Genomic DNA, 20,761 nt, shown 5'->3' with positions numbered 1-20,761 from the left:
TGTTAAAAGGGCACTACACACGTTACAAGGATTTAGGAAGAAATGTCTTTCCACCTCCAAGAAATGACAAGGAATCACATCCTCTGTGTTGTCTGAATAAACTACATTGGATTCTTCTCTGAGTCTTCCTGGTGAGTTGGACCCAGCATGTGGATACCATCAGCTCAGTAGTTTGTCATACTATTCGTACAGACCAGTCTCAGGAGGTATGTGCAAATACATCGCTTGTTGAGACAGAACAACTTGCTTTTTAAATGTCTGGTTTCATGTATTTTGAATAAAATGTATTTTATGATAGGTGATATTAGGTCTGGCACCTAACAATTACTGTAAGGTTACATATGCATACGGTTGTGGAGTTGCTTTAGGGGTTATTATTATGTCCATTATGTAAGCAAATGTACATAATGTACCAGCTTAGTAGTTTGTCTAATAAAACAAATCCATATTAAGAATATTTAGAAGGGAATACAAGGAGGGGCCTGTAAGTTGGTGTCTCCCCTGTTGCCCACCGTGTTCATGGCCTGTTGCATCTTAAAACAAGGATAATAGCACAGCAGTTTCAATTGGAAAAGCACAGCATGCCCAGAGACAAAGCTTATTTTAATTGAAAAAATTCACAAGAATGTGCACAGAGGATCAGCTTGGAAAAAAAAACTGTAAGCCGAAATCTTCAGTTTATTGTTTCCTGTGGCTAATTCATCTAGTTCACTGTTTAGGCTTAAAAACCAGAGAAAACCAAAAATCAGTAATAAATAATATAAATACTGTAGCTATTGGCCAGGGTTTGTTTTTGTTTTTAGATACACTGTTTGCAATAAAAAAATAATGCTTTATGGAATTTTGAACCTATAACAGAAACAGAAACTGGAAATTAAATGCAAAGTACACTTACAATTGTACTACAAAACAAACATCCTTCATCCAAATCCCTTCTATAAATATATTGAAATATTTTTTTAAATAATAAAGTGCTTCCTTATTACTAAAAATGTATTACTATAATCATAAGCCTTATATATTCTGGCCAGTCGGGAATCACTGAATGCAAAATACAAGTACAAAATTTATATTTTTTAACTGTATTTTCTGAAAATAACAATAATAGAAAAATAGATGGGCTGGTAAAAATGTGTAAAATATATAGCTTTAGCTTTCTTAGTATTTAAGCTTATGTATGCCAGTGTGTATATATGTATGTATGATAAGTGACAACCATAGAATATGTCATCATTTAGGATTTTGGTGCTTCAAATGGCCCATCCTTGATACCATTCTGGTCAATGACAAATGTGACAAAAATTCAGCATTGTATATTAGCTGTTGCTCAGGCCACAGTCCAAAAAAAGTGTTTCAAAACAGTTATAATAACTAATTTCTATCTAAAAAATATTTTTTTTGTCCTGTGCTGCCAGTCCTTAGTTCCATCAAAAACCCTTTTCTGGCCATGTATCTAGTATATATATGATATCTAGGACTCCCAACTATGCCTCCCATCCCTCCGACCTTTATATCTGACCTTTGAGTACTGTCTTAATACCTGCCTCATCAGGTATTTGTATATATGGCAGTGCAGGGCCTCCAGGGGTCAAATTAAAGTATCATTAAATCCTAGTACAAAAAAATTATTTTTTAATTTTTAAATAGTTTTGCTTGTTAGGGTGCATGCACACTAAAATCAGAAGGAACCGCAAGTCAACGGAGAGTCCGTTGACTTGCAACTGTTCCTTCCGATCCATTACGTTGCAATCCATTTTTCGGACGCTTGTGGACAGGCACCGAAAAATAAATTTGCTGTGAATGGGGCTAGTTCACACCGAATCCATTGCATTACGTTGCGCTCAAAAAAAGTAGTGCATGCACCGCTATGGCAGATACACCTCAGGAGAGCCGGGCAGTCTAGGAGCTGTGGTCGTATAAGAAAAGGGCCCAAATCTGTTAAACAAGCTGAAGGTGCCATCGCAATACTCATCATCATACCGGATAGTACTGCAGAAGCCCAGGGTGACAATGCTGGACCTCCATAAACTTATAGGGGTCTATTCGCTAAGCTGCTGTAAACAGCCGAGTGAATAACCGACCCGAAGTGAAGTGAGCCGAACGCTGTTCGGCTATTCACTTCAGGCTTGTACGGCTGATTTCAGCCGTATATAGGCTGAAATCAGCCTACATTGGCTTGCTTCGTGTGGCTTCGGGTCGGCCGAACATGCTCAGCATGTTTGGCCGACCTGAAGTGCAGAAGGAGTTTGATTCAGCCGATCGGCTAAGCCGAACCTCCGGCAGGCTACTCGCTGCTGCTCGGCCTATTCTCATAGATGTCGAACAGCAGTGAGTGAATAGCCGAATGCCACTGTTAGAATCAAAGCTGGTGCTCTTTCATATGTTCTCCTCATCTCATTTCTTCCTGACATAATATAGGAATGAGTCATGTGCTGCAGAAAGAGATACAGGCCATTTTCTAGAAATTTGCTGCTGCTATCTCTATATCTCAGGAAAATACATTTTGGCTGTATCCCAAATTGTTCTCTGAGACCAGACACTGTATATGAAACAACTGATCATTCTGCAACATTACCTTTCCAGTATGACGCCCTACAGCCCGTACGCTTCTTATCTGCTGTTACTGTCACATTACTAGCCAAGCTATTATCATTTCATTTTTATTTCCTATACTTCCAGTCCTCCATCAAATAGACCTATCTTTCTGAGATCAACACTAAAGTTTCCCAAATAGTGTTATATAAAAGATGTTTTCAAGCACGGAAGCATGTTCCACCTTTATATTACAATACTATTAGCAAAAATGATCTTTACAAATTCAGATCTGATTACAGGTAAACTATGAGTAGATTGCAGCCAATCCTTCAGTACCAGCAATTCACTGACACCTGCTAGAATTCAAGCTCAGTTTTGATTAGCAAGATGTCATGATAAACCTTGGGTGCAATTTTCCTATACATCTTTCTTGGCCATGAGAGCTTTGAAGGTTCAAGGGTATTATTTTTTAACGCCCACTTCTTTTGTTAAAGTTAATGCAAATGTGGTGGTTGCAGTTGAAAATACCCCGCACTAAGGTTTAAAAATGAACAAAATAATCATAACTTCCTCTGCATAGGACAAAGAAAGTCAATTTATTGTGGTCAATGCAAGTGGTAGTTGTATTCAAAAAGGCAGCTGTGGAATTTTCTTTTGCCCTGCTCCTCCATTGTATTATCCCCCTCCTCAAATCCCTGATGTGGCTTCTCCATCCTGACAACAACCACTCCATCAACATATTTGTCTGTGATTCTCTTCTTCACAATAAATTTGTGAGATGCAGTTACATGTCTCAAGTGCTGGTGAGTTTGTAACCTTGGTTTTGGCATGGCGCCATCTGATGCTATCACTTTGAGCACCCACCTGTTATTTAAAGGTCTTGTACCATCAGGAGTGCAGCATACCATTACCAGATGCAGAGAGTGATACCTGATCATAAGCAGAATTGGGTGTGCATCTAGTGCTCCCTGCTCACACACATCCTCACCTTACTCCGATGAGCAATATAAGTCCAATAGACTGCAAAGGCAAGCAATGAACCAATACAAGTGGCCACTTGAGGCTAAAAGGCCAGTCGGTAGTTTGCAACAACTTCTTGGAAGATGACTAAGCAGAAAATAATCTTATCTTCAATGGTCAATTCATTTGGAAAAATGGTCCGATGGTTCAATGGGAAATATGTGAAAACAGTTCTCAGGTTGCTGCTGCTGGTCTGCTTGCCGCTACTGCTAACCGTAGCCTCCATTCCACCATTGTCTTTTGTAGGTGGTGTACACGAGATGCTGGAATTATCTGTCATGGCCACTGACCATAGATTGAAGTGTGTTTGTCATACTTGGAATGATGGCAACAATTACTCCCTAGGATACCTGGAAAACTTGGTAGAGGTCCCCAAATGTCAGTGACTAGCAAGAGCCCTGGATAAAGAGGAAAGGGCAGAGGGTAAACTACTAATGCTATCCAGCTACACTGGAGCATCAAAGTCATGATCACCATTCAGGGCAAAATTATATTGTCTGTATAAAGCTCTTCCCTTGACCAATTTATACTCATCTCTACAGCACTCAATGCCCCTTTCTCTGTCCCAGCCATTTCTAAAATACATGTCATCTTGTGTGGGAACTCAGAGAGTGTGGTAACATCAACCTTTCATCTTTTGACAGTGCTTGGGTCTAATGATAGACAGCTGGGCCCCAGCACTGCATCATGGGAGAAGGTCATATGTCCCCCTATACCTAAAAGCATAGGGTTTTTACAGTGAGAACAGAATTGGCTGCAAAAGGTGCGACGGGGAGGAAGGAGGGAGCACTGGAGAATTTAACAAAAACAAAAACAAAATCAGAGCTCTTTGTAATCCACGGAAACCAAAATCCAGAGAGCACCTTACAGGTTTACTTCCTAAATGCTATGCTGTTAAAAATGTATGTATAGTCTTTTTTTTTTTTTAGAGTAGAGAAGGGTTAAAACCCTTGCCAGTTAATTTTTTGCTCTCTATGTCCTACTGGGGAGATGGCCCTTTACTTCCTGACCCAGAGACGCAGCAGGATGTTAGAAAAAATCTCCTAAAGTGAGGGACCGCTCTTAAACAGCTGTCCCTGTGAAATGTGTCCCCATTAAAATATTTTTCCTTATCTCTTGTATTGGGGACTACCGTAAAATTTTGGATTTCCCCTCAGTTTCATTCTCTGTGACAATGATCCCTGGTAGAAAAAGAGGGGTGAATCTCCCCAATGGGCACATACATAAAAAATAAACAACTAGCAAAGGGTCTAATCCTTCCGCACTCAATCCAAAACTGAAAGTTTTTCCTAGAGATACAGCTTGACTTCCTCTCTTCCTCTCTACTTCCTGTATTATCTGTAGCAATACATATATGAGAAACTGAATAACTAGGTGTGTAGGCTGAGGATCAGTTGTTTTCGCCGCAAATGCCTTGGTGCAGTGATTCCGGTTGGTGTGACAATACAATTTTCTTGTTCAATAGTTTTTATTGTACATATCTAAATACAGTCTTAAGGCAGGTACATGAATTAGTATTAGGATATCTTCATAAAACAAGGAAGGATTTTCATACACACCAGCAATGAGAACAGAGCTTTTAGTTGCCATTGATCAGTATGGGGTCTTGAGGCTAGATATCCATGATGTTACTCCTTTGTCTATAGATCAGTTGGTGTGACAGGTGAGACAATTTGGTCCGAAGGGGTATGCATAAGGATGGCCGCAAACCATGGTATAGGTATCAGATGGACCTGTATCAATCAGTTTTATAGCTAAGTTGTGTATTGCAAAGAATGGGTGGAATATAGCCATAACCGTGGCACAAAACCCATGGCTGTAGGTTCGTAAAGGGATAGATAGGAAAAGGACAATGCAGTTCTTAATGTGTTAAACCTTACTGTGCGTCCCGAATACATTTACATTTTGTATTTGAGGTTTTGATTGAAGTATACCTATGGTTGTGTATATCTATAAATTTGTTGTCCCTATTATTCTAGAAAAGACCAGCCAGTCTGGTTCACATTTCTTTTGCAACACAAATTCTGGGTCTTCTTACAGGGAGAACATGTATACTTTTAACAATGGATGTAATAAATGTTTTTTTTTTGTATTGTACGTGTGTAACAACATGTTGTATGCTCTGACTACAAAGTCCCTTTGTTTGACTTTTGGTTCTGGATTTAAATCCCAAAGCAGCAACAGTAAAATAAATTGGTGAGACACCTGTTTTTGAACAATAAGGGCTAGTACAGGGAGAACTTATTTTCTCTGTTCTTTTCTCTGTCTCTGTACAGATGCACAGCAGGGGAACTGTCAGTCCTTCCAACAATAACAGCAGCAGCACTTACACGTGCATGATGCACGCAGGACATGGTCATTATAAAGCAACGTATCCTTTTCACACACAGACAGCAGAGAGAAATACTGCAGCGGTCCCTATCTGGACCCCTGCACCAGCATCTGCCTCCTCCTTCTGCTCCACGTGTTCTGCTAGGTATAACCCATCCTCTCTTTCCACTCTGTATCTGCTCATACTGGGCTGTTAGTTGCAGGGGGAGATCTAGCGCAGATCAATGCTGCCTTTTGTCTCATGTTCCAACCCAACCACTTCATTGAGGAACTGCAGGAAAACAAGAAAAGAACAGGTACTGTCATTCTCTGTAAACATCTGCTTACCCTCTCTGATTTTTCTACGCTATTCCCTCATTTCTGTATTGCAGCTTTTTTCAGTATTAGGTATTATAAAAATGATAATGATTGAGTTATTACTTTATTATCTTCCTATTCTTTATATTAGTATTTGACTATAGTATGCAAAATGTATCTTTATTTTACCAATCGCTTTGGATTTGTATGTTCCCAGATTCGTATTGTCCTTTAGCTTGTATAAGATATCCAAACAAAATGATGCATATAATTATATAATCTCATATACAATGAGATCTTTGGCAAAAATATTGTTTTCCCTTCATATTATTAAGGGTGAAAATATTAATATAGCATTCAGGGACCATTCTGTCCAAGTGAAGGACAATTGCACAATGTATTTGTTTCAGGGAAACAACAATAGAAAAGGCACCAAAAAGTTAGGCGCCAGCTGTCACTGTTTGATTTCATACTTTGCACCTGAGGTTTGACCAGCCCTTAATTAGTATTATTATCATCATTATTATCTTTATTTCTTGTTTTAGTCTTTTCTTTTATTATTCTGTCGCAGTCATTTATTCACTTTTTGTATGGGATGGAAATGTCTTCATTTATATTGCCTCCAAGACTTCCTCTGAGAGATAAGTATACCCTCTGCACCTCTATAATGCAGAACTCGACGTGGAATGTTTCTTGAGTTGATGGATTTGAAGAAGCATTCTTGAGGGCAGATGAAATCTTTTTCACTTTGGTCTGATTTCAATCAGATTTCCAGTCTGAGGGATAACAGGGTTATTAAAGGGAAAAGATGTAGGAGAGACGGTATTACTGGCCTTGGTTCTACTTTCCAGATAGATTTGTAAATTATTTACAAACACTTGTCAGTTGAAATGGATGCCTCCAGGAAGCTTGTTGATGTGATTTTGCTGTCTGATCTTCTCCATCCTCTTAATGGGTTTAATGTTAGACTCTGTGAATCAATTACAAGCTTTTAAAAGGAGTGCATATTCCTTGGTGACAATCAGAATACAGGCAGCACTTTAAGTTTGCCTAAACATTTGATGGGCAGTTTACACAACGTCTTTCCATTCTGCAGAAGATGACACGTTAATGGCCCAGCAAACCTAGCCAACAAGGTGCCTTATAAAAAAAAACAATGGTGCCATTTTCCTGAAGTGTATTGTAGAGGTTTCTAGGTTAGCACTTGCATATAAGATTTATAGAGGAGAATAGATGTTCTGCAAGAAACCTTTTGGTTAAAAGCTCAGATAGATGGCAGGATGAATCATCTAGCCAATTATATTATACTAAAATTCTAGTGTTACCAACTCCTGCCATGGAGTCTCACTCCTCTTGTAATTACATGGACTTCTTGAGTCTCACTCCAAGCAATACCAACTGAAAAATCCACTATGAATATTGAGCCACTCCAGCATGAATATTGAGCCACTCGTTGACCAACAGTCATGATAGGGCTTCTGCAAGAACGTGAATAGTCATAAATGATTCATATTGTGCAGGTGTCTTACAATAGAGGTATGTTTGGTATCAAATGTATCTTCCTTTACTTTGCCTATATCTGACACTTCCAATGAAGTATGGGGATGGGAGCCTGACAGATGCTCTTCTGATAACATCACACATGACATCATACGTTGTCTCCCAGCAACTAAGTTTCCATAATCGTATTAAATAACAGAGTCCTGTGTTTGGTTACATTACTCAGAACTGGCTCTGTTATTGGATGCTTTAACGCATGCTCTGAGGTTGTGAATGCACGAGCAGGCAGTTGACAGGGTAGCACCTGTCAAAATTCAAGTAACCTCTGACCCCTGCAAGTGTTGGGCTCAGGGACATCTTACCTCCCTACCCCCGTCTATGAACACATTAGAGTAGCAGCCGGTCACCCCTCTGCTTCCACTGTTTTTTCTTCTATGTTCCTTGTCATCACATGAAAATGCAGGACACCTGATTAGCTCCTAGAGATGCTAGTCCCTTTCCACGTCTGAGCTCTGCTGTACATGGAGCTGATACCAAGCCAAATTCTAGTTGCATTTAAAAATACATTTGAACATTTTTCAGTGAATACATCATTGCTTTAATTGGGGTGTTTTTTTTACACCTTCCTGAAGTTTGGCTTTAGTTTAAGACACATTATTCAGATTCCTACATAGGTCCAGTCATGACTGATTCTATTAATGGCCATGACTAAGTCTGGATCTGGGAAGTGTGTTTCAGGTGTGTGATTCAGCAAGCTGGCATCCTTCTTAAACTAATGGCCGACTCACCCTTTAAGGGGACCCTTTCAGGGTAAACGGCAAATAAATAACCTGTGAAAGCCTCAATATGTGACATCTTGCTTCAGCGCCTGGGGAACTGAGTTCCTTCCTGCTTATCTCAGTGGGTCCAAATTCATTACATCTTTCTGAATAGACGTGTTTCTTTCTGCTGAAAATAAGGAGAAGAGAATAGGTTTTTGAACACTCTGACTGTTCAGTATAATAGCCACCCCATGCTCTCTGTTTTTGTGTACCTTTGGTGAAATCACTCAAGGCAGATCTTTTGTATTAGTGGCAATCTCTTCAGAAGAGAATTGCTACAATTAGAGAAGAAAGCCTAGTGGGATATTAAACATCTATATGTATAAATAGAGTGTGTAAGGCTCGTCAGCGGAAGTGTCAGTGCATTGTGTTTATGTTCACCCATACATATATTTTGCAGCAATTGTTATTTTAGCCAACTCAGCTCATATAGACACCAGAAAATTTTCTCTGGCACAGAATACATGTGCTTTGTTTTGGAGATAAGATTTTATCTAGTTGTCAGGCTGTGTTAAGTCTAATTAGCATTATCAGCAGTTTGAGTTAGAATAGATTTGTTTTATAGTGTTCTTTGGGCTTCCTGCAGTGCCAGAGAGAAGGATCTGCACTGGTGTCTGCCTTATTTTGTCAGCAATATGTCAGCTCTGGGTGAACTCATCCATATATGTGTCTTCTCTCTTTGACCTTTAAATAATTAATCAGATATCTGCATATTCAAGAGCTACTTGTAAACAGTAAAGATTCTATTTGTATGCAAATATACAATTATGGCAAGAACAATAGTTAAATAATTGGACCATTTTTTTGTTTTTCGGTTTTACCCAAACATGGCAATTGAAATGTTTTTTACCGTTATATGGGCCCCACACCTAGGACATAAATATCGTACTATGTTGTCCTGTTTCCGTCTTTTGATCAGCTATGGTCCTGGCATCTTCCTCAGTGTACTGTTCCCAGGCATGTGTCCGTGCCATCTGCAGTCTGAAATGCAGAATGCGGCATACGGCATAGGCACATTCAAGTTGGGACTGTTGCTTGTAAATTCACAAGCTGACATCTTGGTTAGTGTGTTAGGATAGTGTTCAATTTCCTGCTCGTTCCTTTTGGTACCTTAGTACTCTGTTCTGCAATTCTAACTGCTGGCGTGCACCAGATTTCTGTAAACTACCTCGTATATATGATATGCATAACAGTTTTTGCGAGAGATGTAAAACTTTAATAAAGGTTTTTGGCTGGTCCAGTGGTAAATTGAGATTATCCCTCAAAGATTTATATATGGCTTGTAACACATTCTGTGTATGTTTTTTTAAAGAAGGAAAATATTTTAATGTATTTGTAATAAAAAAGATATTTAACTGTACAATTTTGTATGTGTGTTACCATTAAAGTCCAACATTTAGGTGCTATCTTCTATGTCAAATATTGAGAATGGGGTACCTTAACCCACCAAGCAATATCTAATAACTGCTGGTTTGGCTATGACCCTGAGTTCTTCTGTTTTTCTGTTCTGATCTGTGCCTGTGCTATGACTCTGTCTGCCTCAACACTTCGTGCCCTAATGTCAGCTTGTTTTTGGACCATGCTACTGCCTGAACATTACTGTGGGGATCTGCAAACGAGTCAGCATTTGGCAGTGGCCACAGTCTGAGGGTCAGCACTTTCACAGAATCTGGAAGTTTATCTTGACCTGGTTTAGAATGTCCTAGATAATGGTCTGTGAATAAAAGAAGGCTCATTTGTAGTATAAGTGGTGGTGAGTTTAGCATGTTCCTACCTATGTTACTTCATAGAGGGTTCCTCTTTGCACTTGTAACCGATCAGTAAATCAGATTCTTTACTTAAAAGTGTAACTGGATAATGTAAGATTTACCTTTTTAATGCATATGCAATATGTTCCTTAATTTAGAAGGGTGGCATACAGAGTCACCAAATGGGAAAATTGCAAACATTTTTTGACCCTCCCTACAACTACTGCTCAAGTACAAATGTATGTTCCTTGAATATAGAAAGACAAACACATAGATAAACAGACAGATGCAGATGAAACCATGAACTCCCCCTGGTAGACGAATAGATAAATAGATTGAGGCAGATGACACCTTGAACTCACTCTGGTAGACAAATAGATAAACAGATAGCTAAAGATGACACCATGAACTCACTCTGGTAGACAGATAAATAGATAGATACAGATGACGAGTAGCATTTCTGATACCCTGAACTCTCTCATAATTCTTAATATGCAGATGGGATCAGGCTGGGAACTTCCCCTTCACTTCTAGCCTAATAGTGTCAAGAGGAAATGGTAAAAACATTCTGCATGCTTCAGTGGCATTAAGGTAGTTAGGGAAGGACATGCTCACTGCCTGACACCACTTGAATACTAAAGACCAGGGCAAGGTTACTGCATTATAAAATATGCATACAACTTTTCACGTGCTCTAGAAGTGAGCAGAGTCCAGGGGGTCTCAACACCTGCTCAACCCGCTGGTTGTATAAATTTGGCCACTAAATTCCAAAGAGTCCTTCTACAGCTGTGCAGTGCTTACACGTGGTATGCCCACTCTAGAACACATAGACAGTTATTAGACAGGACTGGGATTTTACATTTGGCACTTGTAGGCATTTTGACCAGGGCCAACAAACATTTTAGGGCTTATAAAGGGCCTTGAAACTCACCCAATTGTTCACCCCATCCTAGAGCCCCCTCATCCCCCATCTACTTACTTTTTACTTAAAGTCTATTTCAACTTTTACATTCCAATTTGAGAAAATCCCTTTATGGGTTTGTTATATGTACCCATTCACACAGCATATCTAAAAATAATAATAATAATTACAAAAATTGTTTTCTTACTTTTTAGATGTCTCTGTGTAGCAGATGTTCGCAAGCTTCTCTCTCAGTTTCCAAGTGACAGAAAACTCTGTCTGTCCTCAGGAAAGACCAGGGACAGACTGAGCTTCCCCTCATTAACATACAATGCTTCTAGATCTTTAACCCTTTATTAGGACAGACAGTGTTCAAATCTAATTTACAACTCATTAATAATGAGATCTGCCAGCACAGTACACACTGGGTTAGTTATATAATAGCCACCCCATGCTCTCTGTTTTTGTGTACCTTTGGTGAAATCACTCAAGGCAGATCTTTTGTATTAGTGGCAATCTCTTCAGAAGAGAATTGCTACAATTAGAGAAGAAAGCCTAGTGGGATATTAAACATCTATATGTATAAATAGAGTGTGTAAGGCTCGTCAGCGGAAGTGTCAGTGCATTGTGTTTATGTTCACCCATACATATATTTTGCAGCAATTGTTATTTTAGCCAACTCAGCTCATATAGACACCAGAAAATTTTCTCTGGCACAGAATACATGTGCTTTGTTTTGGAGATAAGATTTTATCTAGTTGTCAGGCTGTGTTAAGTCTAATTAGCATTATCAGCAGTTTGAGTTAGAATAGATTTGTTTTATAGTGTTCTTTGGGCTTCCTGCAGTGCCAGAGAGAAGGATCTGCACTGGTGTCTGCCTTATTTTGTCAGCAATATGTCAGCTCTGGGTGAACTCATCCATATATGTGTCTTCTCTCTTTGACCTTTAAATAATTAATCAGATATCTGCATATTCAAGAGCTACTTGTAAACAGTAAAGATTCTATTTGTATGCAAATATACAATTATGGCAAGAACAATAGTTAAATAATTGGACCATTTTTTTGTTTTTCGGTTTTACCCAAACATGGCAATTGAAATGTTTTTTACCGTTATATGGGCCCCACACCTAGGACATAAATATCGTACTATGTTGTCCTGTTTCCGTCTTTTGATCAGCTATGGTCCTGGCATCTTCCTCAGTGTACTGTTCCCAGGCATGTGTCCGTGCCATCTGCAGTCTGAAATGCAGAATGCGGCATACGGCATAGGCACATTCAAGTTGGGACTGTTGCTTGTAAATTCACAAGCTGACATCTTGGTTAGTGTGTTAGGATAGTGTTCAATTTCCTGCTCGTTCCTTTTGGTACCTTAGTACTCTGTTCTGCAATTCTAACTGCTGGCGTGCACCAGATTTCTGTAAACTACCTCGTATATATGATATGCATAACAGTTTTTGCGAGAGATGTAAAACTTTAATAAAGGTTTTTGGCTGGTCCAGTGGTAAATTGAGATTATCCCTCAAAGATTTATATATGGCTTGTAACACATTCTGTGTATGTTTTTTTAAAGAAGGAAAATATTTTAATGTATTTGTAATAAAAAAGATATTTAACTGTACAATTTTGTATGTGTGTTACCATTAAAGTCCAACATTTAGGTGCTATCTTCTATGTCAAATATTGAGAATGGGGTACCTTAACCCACCAAGCAATATCTAATAACTGCTGGTTTGGCTATGACCCTGAGTTCTTCTGTTTTTCTGTTCTGATCTGTGCCTGTGCTATGACTCTGTCTGCCTCAACACTTCGTGCCCTAATGTCAGCTTGTTTTTGGACCATGCTACTGCCTGAACATTACTGTGGGGATCTGCAAACGAGTCAGCATTTGGCAGTGGCCACAGTCTGAGGGTCAGCACTTTCACAGAATCTGGAAGTTTATCTTGACCTGGTTTAGAATGTCCTAGATAATGGTCTGTGAATAAAAGAAGGCTCATTTGTAGTATAAGTGGTGGTGAGTTTAGCATGTTCCTACCTATGTTACTTCATAGAGGGTTCCTCTTTGCACTTGTAACCGATCAGTAAATCAGATTCTTTACTTAAAAGTGTAACTGGATAATGTAAGATTTACCTTTTTAATGCATATGCAATATGTTCCTTAATTTAGAAGGGTGGCATACAGAGTCACCAAATGGGAAAATTGCAAACATTTTTTGACCCTCCCTACAACTACTGCTCAAGTACAAATGTATGTTCCTTGAATATAGAAAGACAAACACATAGATAAACAGACAGATGCAGATGAAACCATGAACTCCCCCTGGTAGACGAATAGATAAATAGATTGAGGCAGATGACACCTTGAACTCACTCTGGTAGACAAATAGATAAACAGATAGCTAAAGATGACACCATGAACTCACTCTGGTAGACAGATAAATAGATAGATACAGATGACGAGTAGCATTTCTGATACCCTGAACTCTCTCATAATTCTTAATATGCAGATGGGATCAGGCTGGGAACTTCCCCTTCACTTCTAGCCTAATAGTGTCAAGAGGAAATGGTAAAAACATTCTGCATGCTTCAGTGGCATTAAGGTAGTTAGGGAAGGACATGCTCACTGCCTGACACCACTTGAATACTAAAGACCAGGGCAAGGTTACTGCATTATAAAATATGCATACAACTTTTCACGTGCTCTAGAAGTGAGCAGAGTCCAGGGGGTCTCAACACCTGCTCAACCCGCTGGTTGTATAAATTTGGCCACTAAATTCCAAAGAGTCCTTCTACAGCTGTGCAGTGCTTACACGTGGTATGCCCACTCTAGAACACATAGACAGTTATTAGACAGGACTGGGATTTTACATTTGGCACTTGTAGGCATTTTGACCAGGGCCAACAAACATTTTAGGGCTTATAAAGGGCCTTGAAACTCACCCAATTGTTCACCCCATCCTAGAGCCCCCTCATCCCCCATCTACTTACTTTTTACTTAAAGTCTATTTCAACTTTTACATTCCAATTTGAGAAAATCCCTTTATGGGTTTGTTATATGTACCCATTCACACAGCATATCTAAAAATAATAATAATAATTACAAAAATTGTTTTCTTACTTTTTAGATGTCTCTGTGTAGCAGATGTTCGCAAGCTTCTCTCTCAGTTTCCAAGTGACAGAAAACTCTGTCTGTCCTCAGGAAAGACCAGGGACAGACTGAGCTTCCCCTCATTAACATACAATGCTTCTAGATCTTTAACCCTTTATTAGGACAGACAGTGTTCAAATCTAATTTACAACTCATTAATAATGAGATCTGCCAGCACAGTACACACTGGGTTAGTTATGTTAACATTAACCTGCCCACCCTCCCTTGCATTCCAGAGCAAACCTCAGTACAGAGAACAACTTTTCTATCAGAATTTAACTTGTATTGTTCAAGTAGCAATTTAAAAAAATTTAGTTATTCTGTGTGAATGAGAAACTTGTAAAAAGTATTAAATTATTATTTATTACAAGTTATCCACTTTGGCTGCAAAACTGGAAATCCAATTTAAGGCTGCTCTGTCCTATCAAGCTGCTGACTGCTCACAAAATCCAGCCGGAGTTTGCAATATCGAAGATCTTTACCTGTACATTAGATAATGGATATCTGCTTTCTCCCCAAGCAATAACACTAGCAGTTATCCTTGAAATGTGTGAGGCAGGAGGCATGCCAAAAGATCCTGCCAAGAGCCACAACCCACTAACACTCTTGCAATAACTAGGTGGAAAATGTATCTAGGATGGTAATGATCACTCCCTTGACACAAGCAAACCAGGGAATCAAAAAGGGAATGGCAAACAATGAACATACACAGGAAAGGGCACACAAACAGGGATAGGCGTCCATGCCCTAGGGCCTCTGAGAGACAAAGTACAGATAGATAGATAGATAGATAGATAGATAGATAGATAGATAGATAGATAGATAGATAGATAGATAGACCTGTTAACACCAGTGTTTGTGCATCATCCTGACAAAAGCTCTTCAATATTGAAAAACACTGTAATACAAACACTAAAATATACAACAATGCCTTATGGACAATCCCAGTATCTTCTAATTTTTGTAAAATGCAGCTTGTCCATGTGTTATTTTTTTTAAAAGGGAAAAGGATGAACTGGTAGCAAACTAAACTTTCAGGTAGCAGCAGTCGTCACATCTTGACAGATCCATTTTCATTTCCCCACAGGATCCATGTGTATAAAATATACATTAGGAGGCATTTATTAAACTAGCGGAGGTTGGAAGCGAATTCTGTGCTTCTGGGCAAATTCTGCCTTTAGTTTATATTTTTCTGAAGTGAAGGGCTTTTCATAATGCATACACTTTAAAGCTTTGCTGAGTAAATAATTAGCAAAATTGTGCAGTTTTTATCAAGCTACAGATACCACCCAGTTATCAGTGTACATTAGTATAATACAAATGCTTTCCAATCAGCTACTGCAAGGAATAGCACAGTGTGGGAGGTACAGTCTGAGATTAGACAGCTGTGACTATTCCATCCTATGAGTTGCTAAATAAACAAGGAAAATCCTGTTTATCCTATTGCAGCGGCTGATGGGCAAAGGCATAAACCAATATGTAAATTTTTGTTCATATACCTGACAACTTTATGTAGTATGTGCTAATTAAGCACACCACCCCTATACCTCCAAGGCCGGTCAACTGGTTCTGAGTGCGGTATGTATGTGCGAATTAAGCACACTAACCATACACCTCCAAGGCCGGTCAACTGGTTCTGAGTGCGGTTTTGTGGAGGGATGTCTTTTGCGCCTTCATACTTGGTATTGGGCATTTACAGAACACAGGGCAGGATCAGTGGAGCTGGTGAGCAGAGTTTAGGATAAGTATAGGTACGAGAGGGTGGCTAGACAAGACACATATTTGCCTGCTTCTTGAATGGATACCTGAAAAAGGTGACAATTGAAATTGACTTATACAGAGACAAGAGATGCAGTAGAGGGTGGGGTAGTTGTGATTTATATGCATGCCAGATATACTAGTAGCTGTTTGAGAGAAATATTAGGTCAGTTCTAAAAAAACACAACCAAAATGATTAGACTGCGGCATGTTTTATAGACTGAAATGTATTGCTTCATGTGCCACAAGCACTTTTTCAATAATAAAGTGAATAATAATGTGCTATACTTCTTCTGCCTTCAAAATTGGCCAATTGACATCTTCTTTACATTATTGGATGCCACCCACCTCTCAAACATGGCCACAGTGTTCTGATAGCACATGCATAGCACAAATATGGATAGGGAGGGCGGCATGTTGGAATACACAATAAAGGAGAGTGAGTAGGGCATACTGCAAGGATAGCCCAAAACACCTAAAATACATGAGGGAGAAGGGACAACTGTGTTGGATTTAGATGTTTAGTATCCGAGCTTGGAAAATGTTGCAAAGTCATAAAGAGCTCTGTATAATGATACAGTTGAAAGTATCATAAAAAGTATTGAATAGTTAAATTATACGTGTTTTGAGGGTATTATTATCCTGAATGTCTGTGTGATGTCTTTGTTTATAACAAATGGTTGTAATTGGATGCAGAAAAGGCTGCATGCAAGTAAAATCAGACAGTAGTACAATAACAATATGACGTAATTGGTGTGTTGTAATGGAGAACCTTGTTGTTTGGCCTATATTGCTGTTTGAGTCAGCTGCAGTAAGAGGCAGCATAGAGCCTGCAACAACAGAAGGGAAGGGATGTCCATTACAGGCAATCTCGCCAGTCCCTGCCTTTAACACTGCACAAGGGGTGGTGAAAAGGGAGAAAAAGAGGGTGGCGTAGGTTTAGTTGTTAAATACATATGGGCTGCCTCAGTGGGGATTAAATGGTGCAGAATGAGTGATTCTCTAGTGGAAAGAAAATGACAGAACTCCACATTTTCTCCTCTTTAGTAAAACAGGACTTCTTTATGTAGCCTGATGTGGAAAATAATTGCTTATATATATGGTAAAGGTGGGGAGTTTCTGCACTGTCTCCATCCCACATCACTTTCTACAAATGTTGATCAATTAGAGGACAGGATGTCAGTGAGTTTCATAAGTTCAAAAGGCATATATTTAAAAGAGACCCGCCCGGAGTAAATAATATCATCAGTGTGTAGTAATAATATAAAATAACTTAAACCTTGTTTCTACCTAGAATCCCCGATGCTCTGAAAAGAATGTACTATCACAACACTTGTTAAGCAGGACGGTTAAGTGATTGGGGCCTTGTATAGTATAAGCTGCATTGTACAAAACTCCCTCTACTGGCATAGTTTAAAATATCTATATTTGCAGAGCTATTCACAAAAGGGTGAAGAATCTGGAGAAAGAAGAAGTGAACAATCTAGGCCAAAATAGCTAAACTGTAAAAATTCTCCAATTCAGCTCCCTTTCCAGTTCAGCTATGTTGTCTTAGTTTGTTCACTTCTCCTGCCTTCTCCAAACTCTTCACCCTTTTGTGAAAACCCTGTTAATAAATATACATATATTTTATAGGGCAGCACAGTAGCTTAATTGCTTGCAGCACTGGGGTCCCTGGTTCAAATCCCGGTCAGGACACTATCTTAAAGGAGTTTGCATGTTCTTCTTGTGCTTGCATAGGTGGCCTCAAGGTACTCCAGTTTCCTCACACACTCCAAAGACACACTGGCAGGTTAATGGTAGACTCATGAACATGAACAAGGATGTAGACTCATGAACAAGGATGTTTGCCAGTTCCAGGGATGTCTTTAAGCCTCTAGCTGTTACTCATGGGTTCCTCTTTGCCTCATTAAGAAGTTTGCGGTGTGCCTTGGGAGTCATCTTGGCTGGGTGCCCACTTCTAGTAAGAGTAGCCACACTACTAAACGTTCTCAATTTATATACAATTTGTCTAACTGTTGACTGATGGATGCCTAAACACTGTGAGATTGCTTTGTATCCCTTTCCAGCCTTATGCAGATCAACTACTCATGATCGTATGTCTTAAGAGAGAGCCTTATTGTAAGACATGGTTCACATCAGTTGATGCTTCTTTTAAACAGCAATCTTAAAATATTTGAGTGTCTTTTATCAATCAAAGTAGCTTTAAACTACACCTCAAAACTCAAAAAGCTACTGACTCTAATTAGCTTTTGTATTACAAAAAAAAACACATCAAAGTGTCAGTGGGGTTTTAATAGGCATCAGACTCCAGTTTAAAAATAGTACAAAATGTATTAACAATTCCATAAAAAATCCATAGATTCCATTAAAAACATACATATGCTTAATTTAGTGAGTATGATGTTTCCATCTTATCCTATTTTCATCAAAATAGGATAAGATGGAAACATCATACTACTCACTAAATTAAGCATATGGATAACTGTAATTATGTATATTGTGTACAAATGTGGCAATAAGGCAGAATTGAGATCATGACTGTACATGTATGTTTTTAATGGAATCCGGATTTTTATGGAATTGTTGTTATTAAATGTTGTACTATTTTGAAACTGAAGTCTGACGCCTCTTAAAACTCCACTGACACTTTGATGTGTTTTTTTGTAATGCATATGAAATAGGTGTGAGGTCTCACACCATCTGGAGATAATGGATCTGGGTAGTAAATAATTGTGTTTATTCCAATTAGTTTTTGTTGAAGTAATTGGTCTATGGGTTCACTTACTTTTTCCTCCAGCACTGTGAATGTTTAATGGGTGTGTTTAATAAAGGCATGAGAATTTACAATTGTTTTGGGGGGGGATTTATCAAAGAAATTGCGACAGTTTTAGCCTCTTAGATAATTTTTTTAATGTGCAAATCTGTTAAGCCGTTTTAACCAGAGTTTGTGCTATTTATTCGATTGCGCCTGTTTTGTGTGTGTTTTTTGTGAAAGTTCACAAATGTTTACATCTACACTTGTCCTGCTCTTTGAAACTGGAGCATCACCTAACAAAACAATCGCTAAGAAGTCCCTATGACCACTTCTTCAAGAAGGGACAGTTAAGCTTTTTTCCTGGAGTTACTAGTGTTCTTTCCTGGAGTCTGTTTAATCTTATTTATGAACATTACACTAGCAACATAAATCTGGCGCAAATATATAGCATGTGACCATACGCGAGTTCAAACACTCGCCATTGCTATGATAAATTCCCTCCACTGTTTTTGTCTATTGTTGTGATTTAGATGAGGATCAGATCGCATTTTATGGCAAATTACTGCAGAAAAACAGTTAATTCCAAGGGGTTTGTATACTTTTTCTTGCCACTGTAAATACCTATAATAAATAAATATTTAATTTCTGTGACAAAATATTCAAAAATGTGAAAGTAGTCTTAAATTTAACACTGCCCTTACTTAAAACAAAATTACCTTCCTTCAATACTTAAGAGGAGGTCCAGCCAAAAGTTGAACGTATGTGAAGAATTTTCAAGTATTATCAGGCCCGGGCTGCAGGAACAAATGACAATGACAAATCACCATCAATATCTGGCAATTAACACAAAAAAGCAGAAAACTTCACTTCAGGCAAAACTTTGTAGCTGGTAACAGCTGAGGCAGGTTTCTCCTTGGTTTGCCAGCTACATCAACTCTCAGCTGCCAATAAAATGTTCACAAGGTTTGGAAATCTGACACAGTACAGTGAGAAGTCAAACAATCCAATCACAGTGATTACAGGCCATGAAAATAGGAAGCTTTATGGACAGTTGTTGACCAACATCAAAGCCTTGCAGTCAGCAAATAATTAGCACAGTTTCTATCAAGGTTGCTCTGAAAGTCTAAAAAAATGTCCAGTAGCCTCTATGGCACTTTTTAATATCAGAAACAGTGAAATACAAAATTTACAACTCGTGTACTATTGACAGCCCCAGTGCCACCTCTTTTTAGCAGGCTTGTTTCTGTAGTAGTTTTGAGGGCAAAAAAAAATTGAAATTGATAGAAGACTAACAGGGTTATTCACAAAAGGGTGAAGAGTTTGGAGAAGGAAGGAGAAGTGAACAATCTAGGACAACATAGCTGAACTGGAAAGTGAGCTGAATTGGAGAATTTCTTCAAATCAGCTACTTTTGCCTAGAATGTTCACTTCTTCTGACTTCTCCAAACTCTTCACCCTTTTGTGAATAACCCTGTAAATGTTCATGGTGCAGCTATTCCAAAGTCTTGAAATCCAAAGCCATTTCCACAAATAATTTTTCTACATACACTATACAGTATATTAGATGACAGTTATTATTCTTCTTCTTATTTTTAATATAGTACAGGATTTATATAGTGCCAACATTTTTACAATACAGTTATAAAAACTAAATGGGCTAATTCTGCAAGAATGTTTTTGTTTTTTTTAACCATTTTTTTGTTCATAAAAGTTTCAACATTTTTCTTTTAACTTCAAGCAGTCAGTTATATTAAGAAAGCATTTCATTGTGTATGAAAAAGGCATTAATTGCCACAGGGGTCTATTCACTAAGCTGCCGTAGGCAGTGAATGAACGAACAGCTATTCACTTCAGGCAGTGAAATCAGCCGTACATCGGGTGGCTTCACGTGGCTTCGGGTCGGCCGAACATGCTCAGCATTCGGCTTGGCTGTTCTGCTCGGACT

General features: G+C 38.7%; 1 protein-coding gene across 1 annotated transcript in view; it reads left to right on the top strand.

Moving 5' to 3' along the window:
• The first annotated feature begins 5,902 nt into the window (after positions 1 to 5,902).
• The window catches only part of SERTM1 (serine rich and transmembrane domain containing 1), a 30,691-nt gene continuing 15,832 nt past the window's right edge, over positions 5,903 to 20,761 (top strand). Inside the window, exon 1 of the mRNA XM_018554148.1 lies at positions 5,903 to 6,182. The gene's annotated coding sequence lies outside the window, so the exon portion shown is untranslated. The remainder of the gene's footprint in view (positions 6,183 to 20,761) is intronic.

The sequence above is a fragment of the Nanorana parkeri genome, unplaced genomic scaffold (genome assembly GCF_000935625.1).
Source record: "Nanorana parkeri isolate BGI_ZX_2015 unplaced genomic scaffold, ASM93562v1 scaffold8, whole genome shotgun sequence".
Classification (NCBI taxonomy): Eukaryota; Metazoa; Chordata; class Amphibia; order Anura; family Dicroglossidae; genus Nanorana; species Nanorana parkeri.
Note: the sequence above shows the minus strand (reverse complement) of the source record. Positions and strands in the feature narration are given on the sequence as shown.